General features: G+C 55.2%; 2 protein-coding genes across 7 annotated transcripts in view; one reads left to right on the top strand and one right to left on the bottom strand.

The window, feature by feature from the left end:
• ANGPTL2 (angiopoietin like 2) overlaps positions 1–11,395 on the bottom strand; it is a 34,284-nt gene extending 22,889 nt beyond the window's left edge. The window contains exon 1 of the mRNA XM_070430637.1: positions 10,931–11,395. The gene's annotated coding sequence lies outside the window, so the exon portion shown is untranslated. The remainder of the gene's footprint in view (positions 1–10,930) is intronic.
• RALGPS1 (Ral GEF with PH domain and SH3 binding motif 1) overlaps positions 1–12,140 on the top strand; it is a 224,092-nt gene that overhangs the window by 149,093 nt on the left and 62,859 nt on the right. The gene's annotated exons all lie outside the window — the stretch shown is intronic.

The raw sequence follows: 12,140 nt of genomic DNA, 5'->3' as shown, positions 1-12,140 counted from the left end.
TATGGTGTACATTAAAATTGTGATCTCACCACCTTTCCCCTCAGGTGTCCTCAGCACCATCAGACACATAGTGTCTCCCACTCTCCTCGTATGAATGAAAGCTCCGTGAGGATGGGGAGTGTCTGTTTTGGTCGCTGCTCTATTACCAGTTCCCAGCTGGTGGCCTGGAATTCTGGGAGCTCAAAGAAAAGACACGCCCACCAACAGCTGCAGGCAGTGGGAGTACAGTGGCAGGGACATAGTCGGGCAGGGAAGTGACTGCTTGCGGGGGAGGGAGCTGCACAGGAGGCCATTTGTCATATTTATTCATAACTTTTATAACATCCATTTGCCAAGTGCCCACTAGGTACCTGATCCTGCCAACACATTTTGCACGTGTTTTCTACTTTATCGAATTCCAGAATGTCTTTTTAAGGTGGATACCGTTGTTATATTCATTTTACAGATGAGGAAGCTGAGACTCAGAAAGGCTAAGCGACTTGCCTAAGATCACACAGTCCTGGTAGAACTCAGCCTTGGTTTGATGTATTTGAACCTGTTGACATAGATAATTTTTATAAGTTGCCAAACTGATGACAATTGCTGGGAAGCAAAATCTCAACAGATTGAGAAAATGCTCTCTCTGGAGAATGGCAGTTTTACAGCTTATTTTATACATTAGAATAAAAGGAGGAAATGTAAAGAGAATTACATGAAATCCATGGGTAGTAGATTAGGGGGATGGAGAAAGCAAAGAGGGGGACCTCTTGGAGTGGATAAAAAGGCAGAATAGAGAGACACCTACTTCCTTTACATTGGTGGGTCTAGGATAGTGAATAAACATTCAGGGCACATAGAGATGGTATGTGGGGAACGAGATAACCAGGGGTTCTGTGGTCTGTGCCCAGGGTTGTGCCCTGAGGGGTCTGGAAAAGAAGATCACTCTACATTTCAAAGTTGTTATCTTAGATGCAAAAAGATAATGGACAGGCTCACTTAGGGTAAAGGTTGACCTTTGTCAAGGAAGCTACAGGCCTAGGACATACCCCCCCCCCCCCCCCCCGCTACCCCCCGGGGCTTTTAGTTAGGAATGTTGGTGTTCAGACCGGTTGATGTGAATACTTTTGGTCTCTAAGTTTGTAAGGTCCCAATGCAGGCCTCCTCTGAGCGTGTCAGGTTTAGCATGTGGCCCCTTTTTCTTCAACCTTCAAACTCTTAGTTATTACAGAAATGTACCCAATCTGGTTTTTAGTAGCAAAAAAATATCAGCATCACTACTTTCTGATTTCACATTAATTTACGCTAAAATAGCCACAACGCAGAACCTGGAGGTTTTGTCTTCCCCAGGGCCCCTTTGGGGGCTTCTCCAATGAGCCGCGTGGGTCCAGGCTCTACCTGTGGCAGACCGTGGGCATTGCACACAGACCCTGTGCTCCCAGGGCCGCACTGAGCTGTTCTCCCTTTGAATGACCAAGCCCCAGCACAGTTCCAGTGGCCAGCGCAGGCCTCGCAGGTCAGGCAGAGAAAGGTGTTTGGGAGCCTCTGGTTTGGGTCGGGCTACGAGGTAGGGCTGCAGTGACGTCAGTGGAAACCGGGCTGAGTTTGTGAGTGTTTGCCTGGTTTCCAACACGCTTTGGCAGCTCCTGTGCTGGCAGCCACGCCAGGCCCAGAACAATGGGGAGGAGCTGCCCTCCCGGCTAGGGTGGGCCTGCCACTGCCTTCCAGGGCCGCTCACCTGCCTGCGCAGCTGGTGACAAACACCTCTCTGTGCCCGAGTGATGCCAGCCTGCGCCTCCGCCATGGCCAAGAAACTGCCAGAGGCCCAGAAGGCAAGTTGACTGCAGGAAAGGGTTGACTTCCAAACCTCCCCAGGCAGGCCTCACAACCAGGCAGGGGTGCACTGTTTATCACTGAGCTCCATCCCCTCCCAATCCTGGGCTCTCCGGCTTCCTGGGAAAAGCTCTGTGCCCCTGGACTTGAGATCCTGAAGGCTGGGCTGAGCCTCTTCTGTGAAATGGGGTGATCCGACTCACCTTGTGCACTAGGACATGAAAGTGCTTCTGAAACTAGAGGTGGAATAATGTGATCACAGCATTAGAGCAGGGATAGCAAAGCCGGCTCACGGTGGGGCAGGCTGGCCACGTGCAGGCAGTGTGTCCAGCACTCTTACCATCTCCCTGAACCCCCACCTCCACCCTGAGGAGATACCAGAATTAATTATCCCACTTCACAAGCCAGGAGGCCTGTGTGGCCTCACCTCCCAGCCCTGAAGCAGTCCACTGGTTGGACTGAGTGCTGGCTGAGTTGGGGTCCCTAGCCTGTCACACAGCACTGGGCACAGAGTGGGGAAGGAAAGGCATGCAAACATCAGAGGCTGTGCTTTCTGCAAAGAGTGTTACTTGAGATTGTTCGACTAAAAAGTGAGCCATACTGGACAGTTAGCACAAGGCCCTTTGCATATTCATGATCCCATTTCATCATTACACCACTCAGAGCCAGTTAGTAGTAGGATGCCACTCAGAGTGGTCTTGCTCAAGGTCACATTGTGAGTGATGGGACCAGTCATGACACTGCTGGCTCTGGTACCGTTATGTTTCATGGAATCTGGGTTTGACAGAAGTGACCTGGAGCCTCTTCAGTTTCCAGAAGGAAGGGAAGGAACGGGGCTGTGTTGGGTCCAGGGAGGTGGTTATAAACCGGGACACAGACACCCAGACAGGCCGAGTGACTTTCCCAGGAGCACGTGGCAGCCAGAGCCCAGGTCAGCCCAACACCGAGGGCTGTGCTCAGCCTTGGAGTCATCTATTTTCCTTGAAGATTCCAACCCCACTCCTCAGTTTTTTGCTAGTTTGGCAGTTGTTAATGGGCAGTAATGAGTTTGTTTACTTTTGCTCTCTTGATATTTATTCAACTAATTGCATCCCCAGAGACATATATCCCCCCCCCCCCCCCCCCCCCCCCCCGCATTCCAGCCATCTGAGACCTGGGGAAGAACTCAATTCCAATCAAAGCCGTGCTCCTCCGTTTCTTCCTATGACCAACAAAGAAAAGCAAATCCAGCTATTTTCCTTGGCTTCGGTATGAAAATAAAAGCGATTCTTGAAATGGCTTTTCCACATTGTATTGTGAGGAGTTTCCATTATGCACGGGCTTCCCTCCCCGCAAGTGTGACTGGGCCACGTGACGGCCTCTGCGCACTGGGAGCTGGCCTCCCCGCTTGGTCCTACCAGCCTCTGGTGCACGTCCCTGCGTGCCTGCTGCGGGGGTGGGGGGGTGGGGGGGGCACACGTCGTGTGCCCACGGGCCTCGGGCACCGCAGCCCAGGTGAGGGGCCACTTGGTACGAAGAATTGTTTTCATAGGCAGAGCTGTGGCAGAAGCTGCTGGCCTGGGGCACTCTGGTGAGTTCTCACCCCAAAGGTCAGGAATGAGAAAAGTTCAAATACTAAAAACAATCATATACAGCCTATCATCTCCCAGCGCATTATGTACAGGGGTGGGCAAAAGTAGGTTCACAGTTATTCGTAGGGAAAAAGACACTCAGGTTATGATTATTACAGTAGCTTTATTAACTCTGTTTTGTGTCCTAACAACTGTAAACCTACCTTTGCCACCCGGACACTATCCCAGTCTTCCCCACAGCCCGGGAGGGGGGCCTGCTAGCTAGTTCAGGGTGCGTGCATGTGGCCCGCCTTGTGCATTAGGCAGCTCCAGGGAGCGCAACTCACACTCGTCATCTTTGTAGCTTTGAATATTTATATTACAGCAATCTTCTAATTCCCACAAAAATGCTTTTAAGACTAACAGCAGGTGAGTAAACTATTGAGATTCAAAGACCATGAGTCATTTTGCCCAGTCACCCAGCAAAGTGTTACTTAAAGTGGCAGAGTGGGTAACAGAACTCCAAAGTATACCATGCTGAACGTATAGCAGCAGAAGTGCTGAAGTCACAGGCCATTCAAAGGGATTATTCTCTGACTCCTCCCCAGGCAGGGGGAGAACAGGACTTCTGCTGACCCCCAGAGACCTCTGAATTAACTCCCGCTCTCAGGATGGAGTCAGCACTAGTCTGAGGGGCTCACGGAACCCGCCCCTCCCTCCGCAGCCTGCCCTGCCCCATCGTCTGATCACAGATGAAGGGCAGGTATTGTGTATCCAGGCCATCCAGGCTGAGGCACTGCAGGAGGCCTGGGAGGAGGCCTCTGCCAGGGCTCTGAGAGAATCTGGAACTGCCACCTGGCCCCGAGCGTGCCCTGCTCGCCCCTGACGTCTGGGTTCTGGGTAGCCAGGAACCTGAGCTGTTTGAGTGAGTCTGACAGACCTGAGCACCAGTCAAGGTAGCTAAGCCAACATCAGGACAGATAAGAGAAAAATCAAAGCTTCCAAGTTGACAGTTTTTCCTACTAAAGCTGGTTGAGACGTATGGTAAGCCAGCAGGTCCCCAAACCAACGGGTAATCCAGGATGTGAGAGGGATCCAGACAAAGGAAAATTCCAAAAGTTAAGGCTGGAGAGGGCCCTGCTGACCAAGAGCGTAGATAACAGCAGTGACTTGTTTGTTGTAAACGTCCTGTGTGCCTAGCTGCATCTATCTCGTTGGAGCTTACAACCCTAGGAATGGGCCCATGCGTCCTGGTTGGCCGGCTGAGGTGTGCTGTGTGATGTAATTATCTGATAGCACCACAGTACTCTCACAAGTGCCCTGATGGGTAACAGATTGTAGGGTCTCCTCACCAGGAGAAAGGCGTTGTTATCTGCCATTTGCAGCAGAGGAAACCCAGGTCCAGAAAGGCCAGGTCACTTGCCTGAGGTCACTTGGAATAAATGTCAAACTTGGGATTCAGTTGTTGATGGCAAGGCCCGTGCCCTCACTTTGATCAAGATGGTCCCCCCAGCCAGTGTGTCCACTTGTTTAATGGCCGGGGTGCAGATCACGTCTTTGTCACTGTTGACTGAGTAAGTGGTGATGGCTTTAGGTCAGCACAAGGGTGAGTTTTGTTAGATATTAGAAAGAGCTTCCTGATCATTCGAGTGGTGAGACCCCAGCATGGGCATCTAGGATGAGCAGTGGCACCCTCCCCTTAGGAGACCTGGAGGAGGGGCTGGGCTTCACTGTCCTGATTCACTGCTAGCCTGGAGGCCAGGGAGAGAGCAACCAGCTCTCGGCTGCCATCCCCTCACAGCCTGGCTCCCCTGAATCATTCCCACTAGCAGCCCATGTGGGCACCAAGAGAGTCTGGAGCCAGTCCCCAGATCTGGCCAGCTCAACTCTCATCAGACCTTCGACAAACCGTGTGTCCATCACCCCACCTTCCATTGCCCCGCCCTGTAGCTTTCCCAGCCATTGTGTGTGGCTCCAGCCTGGGCCCAGCCCTGTCACGGGCGGGTGATGGGGACACAGGTGATGGGGACACAGGCATGAGCCAGGGAAGCCAGTAGTGCGGGGTCAGGCAGATCTGCCTGGAAGAGGGGCTCTGGGGGTGGAATCGGCCTCATGCCCCAGGCTCCTGCCCCTGGGGAGTCGCTGGCTCCAGGGAATGGCTGAGTTCATGGCGGAGGCGGCTGTGGTCACACTGTGAGATCATAGGGTAAGAGGGGATGTGGTTAGGCAGTGGGGAGCTGGCTGCCTTTGCCAGAGGGACAGGGATGCTGCTGCGACTTTTCAGGGCACATTACTCGGGAACCATTTTGAGATTCCCCCGAAGCCGACGCACGGAGCCCTCTGCCAGGAGCCTCGGCCAGCAGAGCAGAGGCGGAGAGTCTGCAGAAGCCATTTCGGAGCCCGGCTTCTGAGTTGGCCGCTACATTTCCGGCAGGGCCTGATGTGCTCTGGAGCCCTGGAGCTTGGGGAGCCTCCACGGAGAGGGGGAGGTCTGGGACTGTCTGGGCAGTGCTGCCCCCAACGGCTTCCCGGGAAACCGGACCCCGCCGGGAGCTGCTCTTCTGGGCCGGCTGAGTGGTTGGCACCAGGGCCGCCTCAGCCTGTTGGCCTGGGCTCATCCTTTGAGCACTGGGACAAGCACTTTGGGTGCCTACCTCACTGATCCCAGCAGCTCTGTGAGGCAGGGGCTAGGCTGGTCCCCATTTCACAGTTGAGGAAACAGAGGTCGTGGTTGAAGCCACTTGCCTGGGGCCACAGAGCTACCAAATGGTGGAGCTGGGCTCGGGACCGTTTGCTTCCTCCAGAGCCGGGTTTCTTATCCGCAGCCCACTGGCCGCCCGCCTTTGGGAGGACACATTCTGAAACTTAACTCTGGACTTGTCAGTGTCCTACTTAGGAAGACAGCGCCTGTGTGGTCACGCCTCCCTGCTCCGCACACGCCGTTCTTTTTGCCCCAGCACTTCCCGGTGTTCCGACTGCCGCCCTCCTTTCTAAGTGGACTCATGTGTCCACTGCTCTGTGAGCTGTCCACTCGCAGTGAGGGCCCTCCCTCCTCCAGCCTCAGGAGCAGCTGTGGCTCCTCCATCACAGCACCCAGGACACAGCTGGACTCATGTAATGCAGTGATCAGGCCCTGGGAGGGCAGCTCAGGGGCTGTGGTGGCAGTTCATGCAGCCAGGTGGCGGTTGGGGGAGCACAGGGTGGGAGACGAGGCACCCCTAAAGAGACCTGACCTGGACACCCAGAGGGGAATGGTGTGGCACCTGGGCTGGCGAGGCTTGTTTGCCTGGGTCTGAGACTTGCTTCATTCACTCATTCATTCATTCATTCATTCACTTCACAGATACCTTTCTCTCTGGGCCCCGGGTCCGTATTGGAGGCTCAGTAGTGACTAAGATACAGTGTTTCCTTCAAGGAGGTTGGAGTGGGACCACCTCGAGCAGGAGTTGGGGCATTCCTGGAGCTGGGTGGGTCCTCAGGCATCTCTTGGAGATAAGAACAGAGTTCATTCTGGTCTTTTCTGAGGCAATCTTGGGCCTGCCTTTCTGGAGGGACTAGGCAGCAGGGGAAGGCCGAGACTCTGGGGCTGCTGGCCCCATACAGGCTGGTTTCACCAAAGAATGGACCTAACACAATAGCACGATTGTAAGAGGCCTGCCTGTCCCCTTCCTCCTTCCCCCCTCCCCCAACACACACATGTGAACATTTCTGTGATCAGAATGTCTTGCAATGATCTATACATGTAATGGGACATTGTATTGTTTTACAATGTTTACAATTTTATAATGTTTTACAACATTACAATGTGATGTTTACGACGCCCCCCCCCCCCCCACCACCACCACCACCAAGCTGTTATTAAATCAGTCAGATAGCTTACAGTCAGAGGGAGGGAATTACGGTTCTGTCATAGAAACTACCGTCAGAATGAGGTTCTGATGTGACCTATCACCACCAACTCCAAGCTGCCAGTGGCTGAATAACCCTTCTATTTGGGGTGTTTTATATAAATTCACAGAAAAGAAATGCTATTCAATGAATTGATTCATTCTTGAGATTTCCGCAGTGTGCTTGTCTAGAATAGCAGTGGCTGGGGTAGAATGAGCCTAGATCTGGGTTGGAATCCGTGCTTTTGGGCCCACTAGTGGAGAGACCTGAGCAGAGGTGCTGCACCCTCTGACCTGTTTCCTCTTCTGTAAAGTGGGGACAGCACCGCCCAATTGCAGGCCCCTCTCAGCGCCACATGCTTTCCCTTTACAAGTCTCCTGCTGTTGTGTTGGGGATTGTTAGCTTCACCCTCCACCTGCTCCCACTGGGCTGTGGATGCAAGAAACAGTCCCTCCGGCATCTAAGTGCTGTTAAGTGAGACCATTTCAGAGGAAATGAGTATGATTAAGAGGGGGCCAGAACTGCCCTAGCCTGTTTGGCTCAGTGAATAGAGCGTTGGCCTGTGGACTGAAGGGTTCTGGGTTCGATTCCAGTCAAGGGCATGTACCTCGGTTACAGGCTCAATCCCAGGCCCTGGTCAGGGTACGTGCGGGAGGCAACCAATTGATGTGTCTCACATTGATATTTCTCTCTGTGTGTCTCTCCCTTGCACTCTCTCTAAAAAATTCAATGGAAAAATGTCCTCGGGAGAGGATTTTAAGAGAGAGAGAGAGAGAGAGAGAGAGACCGACCAGAGCTGAGTGAACTTGCCTTGGGCAGGGCTGCTGTCTGTTATGTTTGTTCTAATGCAGCTACCAGTGCCCCTCCCTGATGGCTGCTGAGGAATTGCTCAGGTGTGGCCCAGGGTGGACCCGAGGACTGCGCTCCGCTTCAGCAGCCCTGGAGTCTCCAGGCAGGAGTGCAGGAAACACAGGGCTCTGCCCGGAGCTGGTGCCGAGCCGAGGTGCTGACGCGGGGACAGCAGCGCCCAGCACCAGGTGCGGGGTCTCTGAAGTCAGAGAGCCTGTCTCGCATCCAGGCCCGGCTCACTGACTCGCTACCACAGGCACGCTGTGTGGCTGTGCTGAGGCTCATCTTTGATAGGGTGGCAATGATGCCTGTTCTGTCTCAGAGGTAGGATTCTATGACAAGCAAGTGATGCATCCAAATCCAGGAAGCACATGGTTTTCAGATGGGATGATGCAGCATTTTGTAGGACAGCAATCAAAACAGATGTGGCTGCTGGGGCCATGGGCAGGGAGGGACCCAGTCACAGGATCAGGAAAAGAGAAGTCAACACGCCTTTAACAGGGCTGTGGAGTGGGGAGAAGTATGAACGTTGGAGCCAGACTGGGCAGGGATCAACTGTGTGATCTTGGGCAAGTTACTTACCCTCTCTGAGCCTTAGTTTTCTCATCTGTAAAATGGGATACTAAAACTGGAACCTACCTCTTAGGCTTCTGGTGAGGATGAAACAAGATAATGCCTGTGCCTTTCTTAGCCTAGTGGGTACCTAATGGAGGAGCGGCTTAGTTCTGCCCATGAGCTTGTAGTGATACCGTGCCGCCCACGCTGTGCTCCCTGGCTGTGTGCTTCACACATTGTTACCTGTGCCACCACGACTGCCTTTACTGAGTAATAACTAATCCTATTTTTGTTAGCCAGCCCCGTGGAGTCGGTCAGAGCCTCTGCTTGGCCTGAGCTGCCAGAGAGCCCAGTGAGTCACCTTGGCTCCGGGACTTCAGGAGCCCACCAAGATCCCTGGGGCCAAAGGAGAGAAGCCACTGTCGCCGGCTAAGATACATCAGTGTTGGCTGGTGTCAGATCCACCGACTTGGCCACCACGTGGCAGACCTGGTGATAGGGGTGGGGTTTGAGGTAGGGGTCTGTGCCTCTCCTCCTGCAGCATGGAGCTCTCTCACTTGTCTCGCCCACTATGATTGTGGCGGGAGACCAGCAGGCAGACAAGCAATGCCTATGTGGGTGGAGGATGCTCGTACTGTAGGGTTGGTCAGACACACCGAGTTTGTTTTGTCATAGCGTCTGCACCCTTCCTTAGTGTGGACTTCTAGGACCCAGAGAGCTGCAGGTCGCCTCAGACATAAAGCCCCCCTCGGGCTCCTGGGAAGACCCCCAGGGTGGGGAAGTCTTGTGGGTTTTCTGACACCCTAGCAGGATGTGACGGGACAGAGAGAGAATGTGGGTCTGTGCTCTTTCCTCCCTGCGATTCTGATTGTTATGGTTCATCATAATCAGCGACTGACATTTTCTGAGGGTTTGCCGCACACCACGCATTGTGCTAAGGCCTTCCCGGGCATGCTAGACAGCAGGGAGTGTGGTTTGGAGTGCTGGGTTCGAGTCCTGGGGCTGGCACTTACTAGCATGTGGCCTTGGCACATCACTTACACTCTGCACTTAGGTGATAGGGTGGCTGTGAGGATTCCACAAGTTGGCAAGTGCCTGGATCAGGGTAAGTGCAATATAAGTATCAGCTGTTACTAAGAGGTGGGCACCATTGTCCTCACATTTTACAGAAAAGGGAACTGAGGCTTGGAGAGGCTCCGTGTTCTGCCAGTCAATTGGCTCATATGTGGGAGGGCTAGGATTTGAACCTCGCTCGTCAGCACTGCTTCACTCTGCCTCAATTTGGAGGAGTCCGTGTGGGGGCGTGGGGCCAGCTTCGGAGTGGCATGCTCAGCTTCCCCCGAGCCCCGCTGAAAGGGGATCCTTTTCTAAGTAACCGAACTGGCCCGGGAGCTCTCATAATCCCACAGCAGAGGCACTAGCTGACCCGTGACACACATATCATAGGAGCACAAGGGAGGGATCAGGGAAGAATTTGTTTCGAAACGTTAGCTAACGCTGAGCGCTTTCAAGGGACTCGGAATGTGGAGCCTGCTGTCCCCCTGCTGGGACCGGTCATCCCCTTTCCCAGCTGCGTCCAGCCAGTGGGAGACCGGGTACCTGGGCACCATCCAGTGTGAGGAGGGACCAGGCATCCTCGGACATGCAGAGGAAGCCAGGGCAGCGCTTCGCCCTGTCACAGTGGCACAGACTCTGGCTGGCACATCCCTCCTGGTGCTGGAGCCCTTTGCCCCTCTGCTCCCGGCCGAGGGTGTGGGCACCGCTCCTCAGCTCCAAGGAACTTTCTGAATGAGGCTCCCAGCTCCCACAGGACAGCATTAGTGTTTGCTTTTGCTTTTGCCTGGGGTCATCCCTAGCCAGGCAGAGGAACCCAAACTTCAAAACGGCTTCCGGAATGCTCAGCTGCCCCTGCTGTCTCCTGGCCCCTCAGGCACACACCTACGCATGGCACATATGTGGGCACACACTCCAGTTCCGAGCGGCCCAGAAGCCACTGCCATCACCCAGAGGGCCTTTGAGGAGGAGAGAGGGTTCTTGGTAAAGCCTCGGAGCCCCAGCCCATGACCTCACCCCAGAACACCACCCTCTGCCCAAGCATCCACAGGTCCTGCCCTGACACATGTCTTGTTTGTCTCCAAGTGAAAGCAGGAGTGACCCCTCTGGGACCCAGCTGCACATACCCCCAGCTGGGGGTCAGGGGTCTTGAGCCCCGAGACACGAGACCAACTGCTGCCTCTCCCTGTGCCCCCTGTTCCCCGTGGCAACAAGAGGCCCCTTACCTCTTCCCTCCTGCGTGGTTCTGGGGCAGCTCCTCACATGCTTCCCCTCGGCCGGCCGTCAGCGAGGCAGCCTGTCCATGGCTTCCAGGAGGGTCCTCACGCCGCAGACTGGCCTGGCCACCGAGCAGCCCTGCCTCACTGGCCTCTGTTGGCTCTGCTCTGCCCGCACAGCCCTACACAGCGGCTCAGCCGGGCGGGCGGGGGCAGCCAGGGGTCCTGCGGGGCTGCTCACAAACTGCCTTAGCTTGTGGCGGGAGCCGGTGGCCGCCTCAGGGCCATGCTCTGCAGGTCCAGCCCAGGAGGCACAGCGCAGGGCTCGGTCTTCCTCAGGCTCAGGCTGTCTGCTGCAGCCTCATTTGAACTCCCAACTCCTTTGTGGAGCCTTTACATGCCGCTGGAGGAAACTGTGAGCACAGCCTGACCCTGGTTGGCTACAGGCACTTCTCTCCACCCACCAATGCAAGAGGATCCCCCAGGCCCCAGAAAGGCTCAGGGCCTCCCCTCAGCCCCAGACAGAGGCGGGCGCCCAATGATGTCACACTAGCTCCGGCCCCAGCTGGCCCGGCCCCTCCCCCAGCCCGCTTTGGCGGCTTCGGCAGCCCCCCCTCCCTTCCTTGGCACAGGCAGCCTGGCCCGGCTCTGCTCCCTGGCCCGCCTGCTCCCCAAACCCCAGGCAGCTCCCGGTTTGCTCTGCAGAGCAGACAGCTTCCCCTCTAACTCAGGTAATGGGCTGAGAGCTGCTCCAGCTGTGCGGGCAACAGTGTGCGCGCTGCAGGGAGCTGGGGCTCCCTGGAAGTCCCTGTCCCCAGGGGGGCAGCAGGGCAGCCCTGCCGATGGCCTTCCTGGACTTCAGTCCCCTCTCGGAACCCTGGGGAAGGGAGCCAAGGCTGTCTGCACAGCAGCCAGTAGCATCTGAGCTGGGAAAGTTAGCGGGAGGGAGGCGGGAGCCTAGGACCAGGGGACACCGCAGCTGGGGTAAGGAGCGCTGGAGAAGCACTGTCACTTCCCACCTGAGTGGCCTTGATTTAGTCACCTCTCTGGGTGTCCCATTCATGCATCATCAAATGAGCAAAAACTAGTAATCCACCTCCAAGGGCTGCGGCGAGCGTTCTGTGAGGTCACTCGCGAAAGGGCTTGGCACAGGGCAAGGATGAACTCAGACTCTGGGATCAGGTGGGTACTGTGATCCCCCTGCGCCCCCAATCAGGCT

The sequence above is a fragment of the Myotis yumanensis genome, unplaced genomic scaffold (genome assembly GCF_028538775.1).
Source record: "Myotis yumanensis isolate MYYU_CA2020_CCGP unplaced genomic scaffold, mMyoYum1.0.hap1 SCAF_12, whole genome shotgun sequence".
NCBI classification, from domain to species: Eukaryota; Metazoa; Chordata; class Mammalia; order Chiroptera; family Vespertilionidae; genus Myotis; species Myotis yumanensis.
This window is presented reverse-complemented; position numbering and strand designations above follow the sequence as displayed.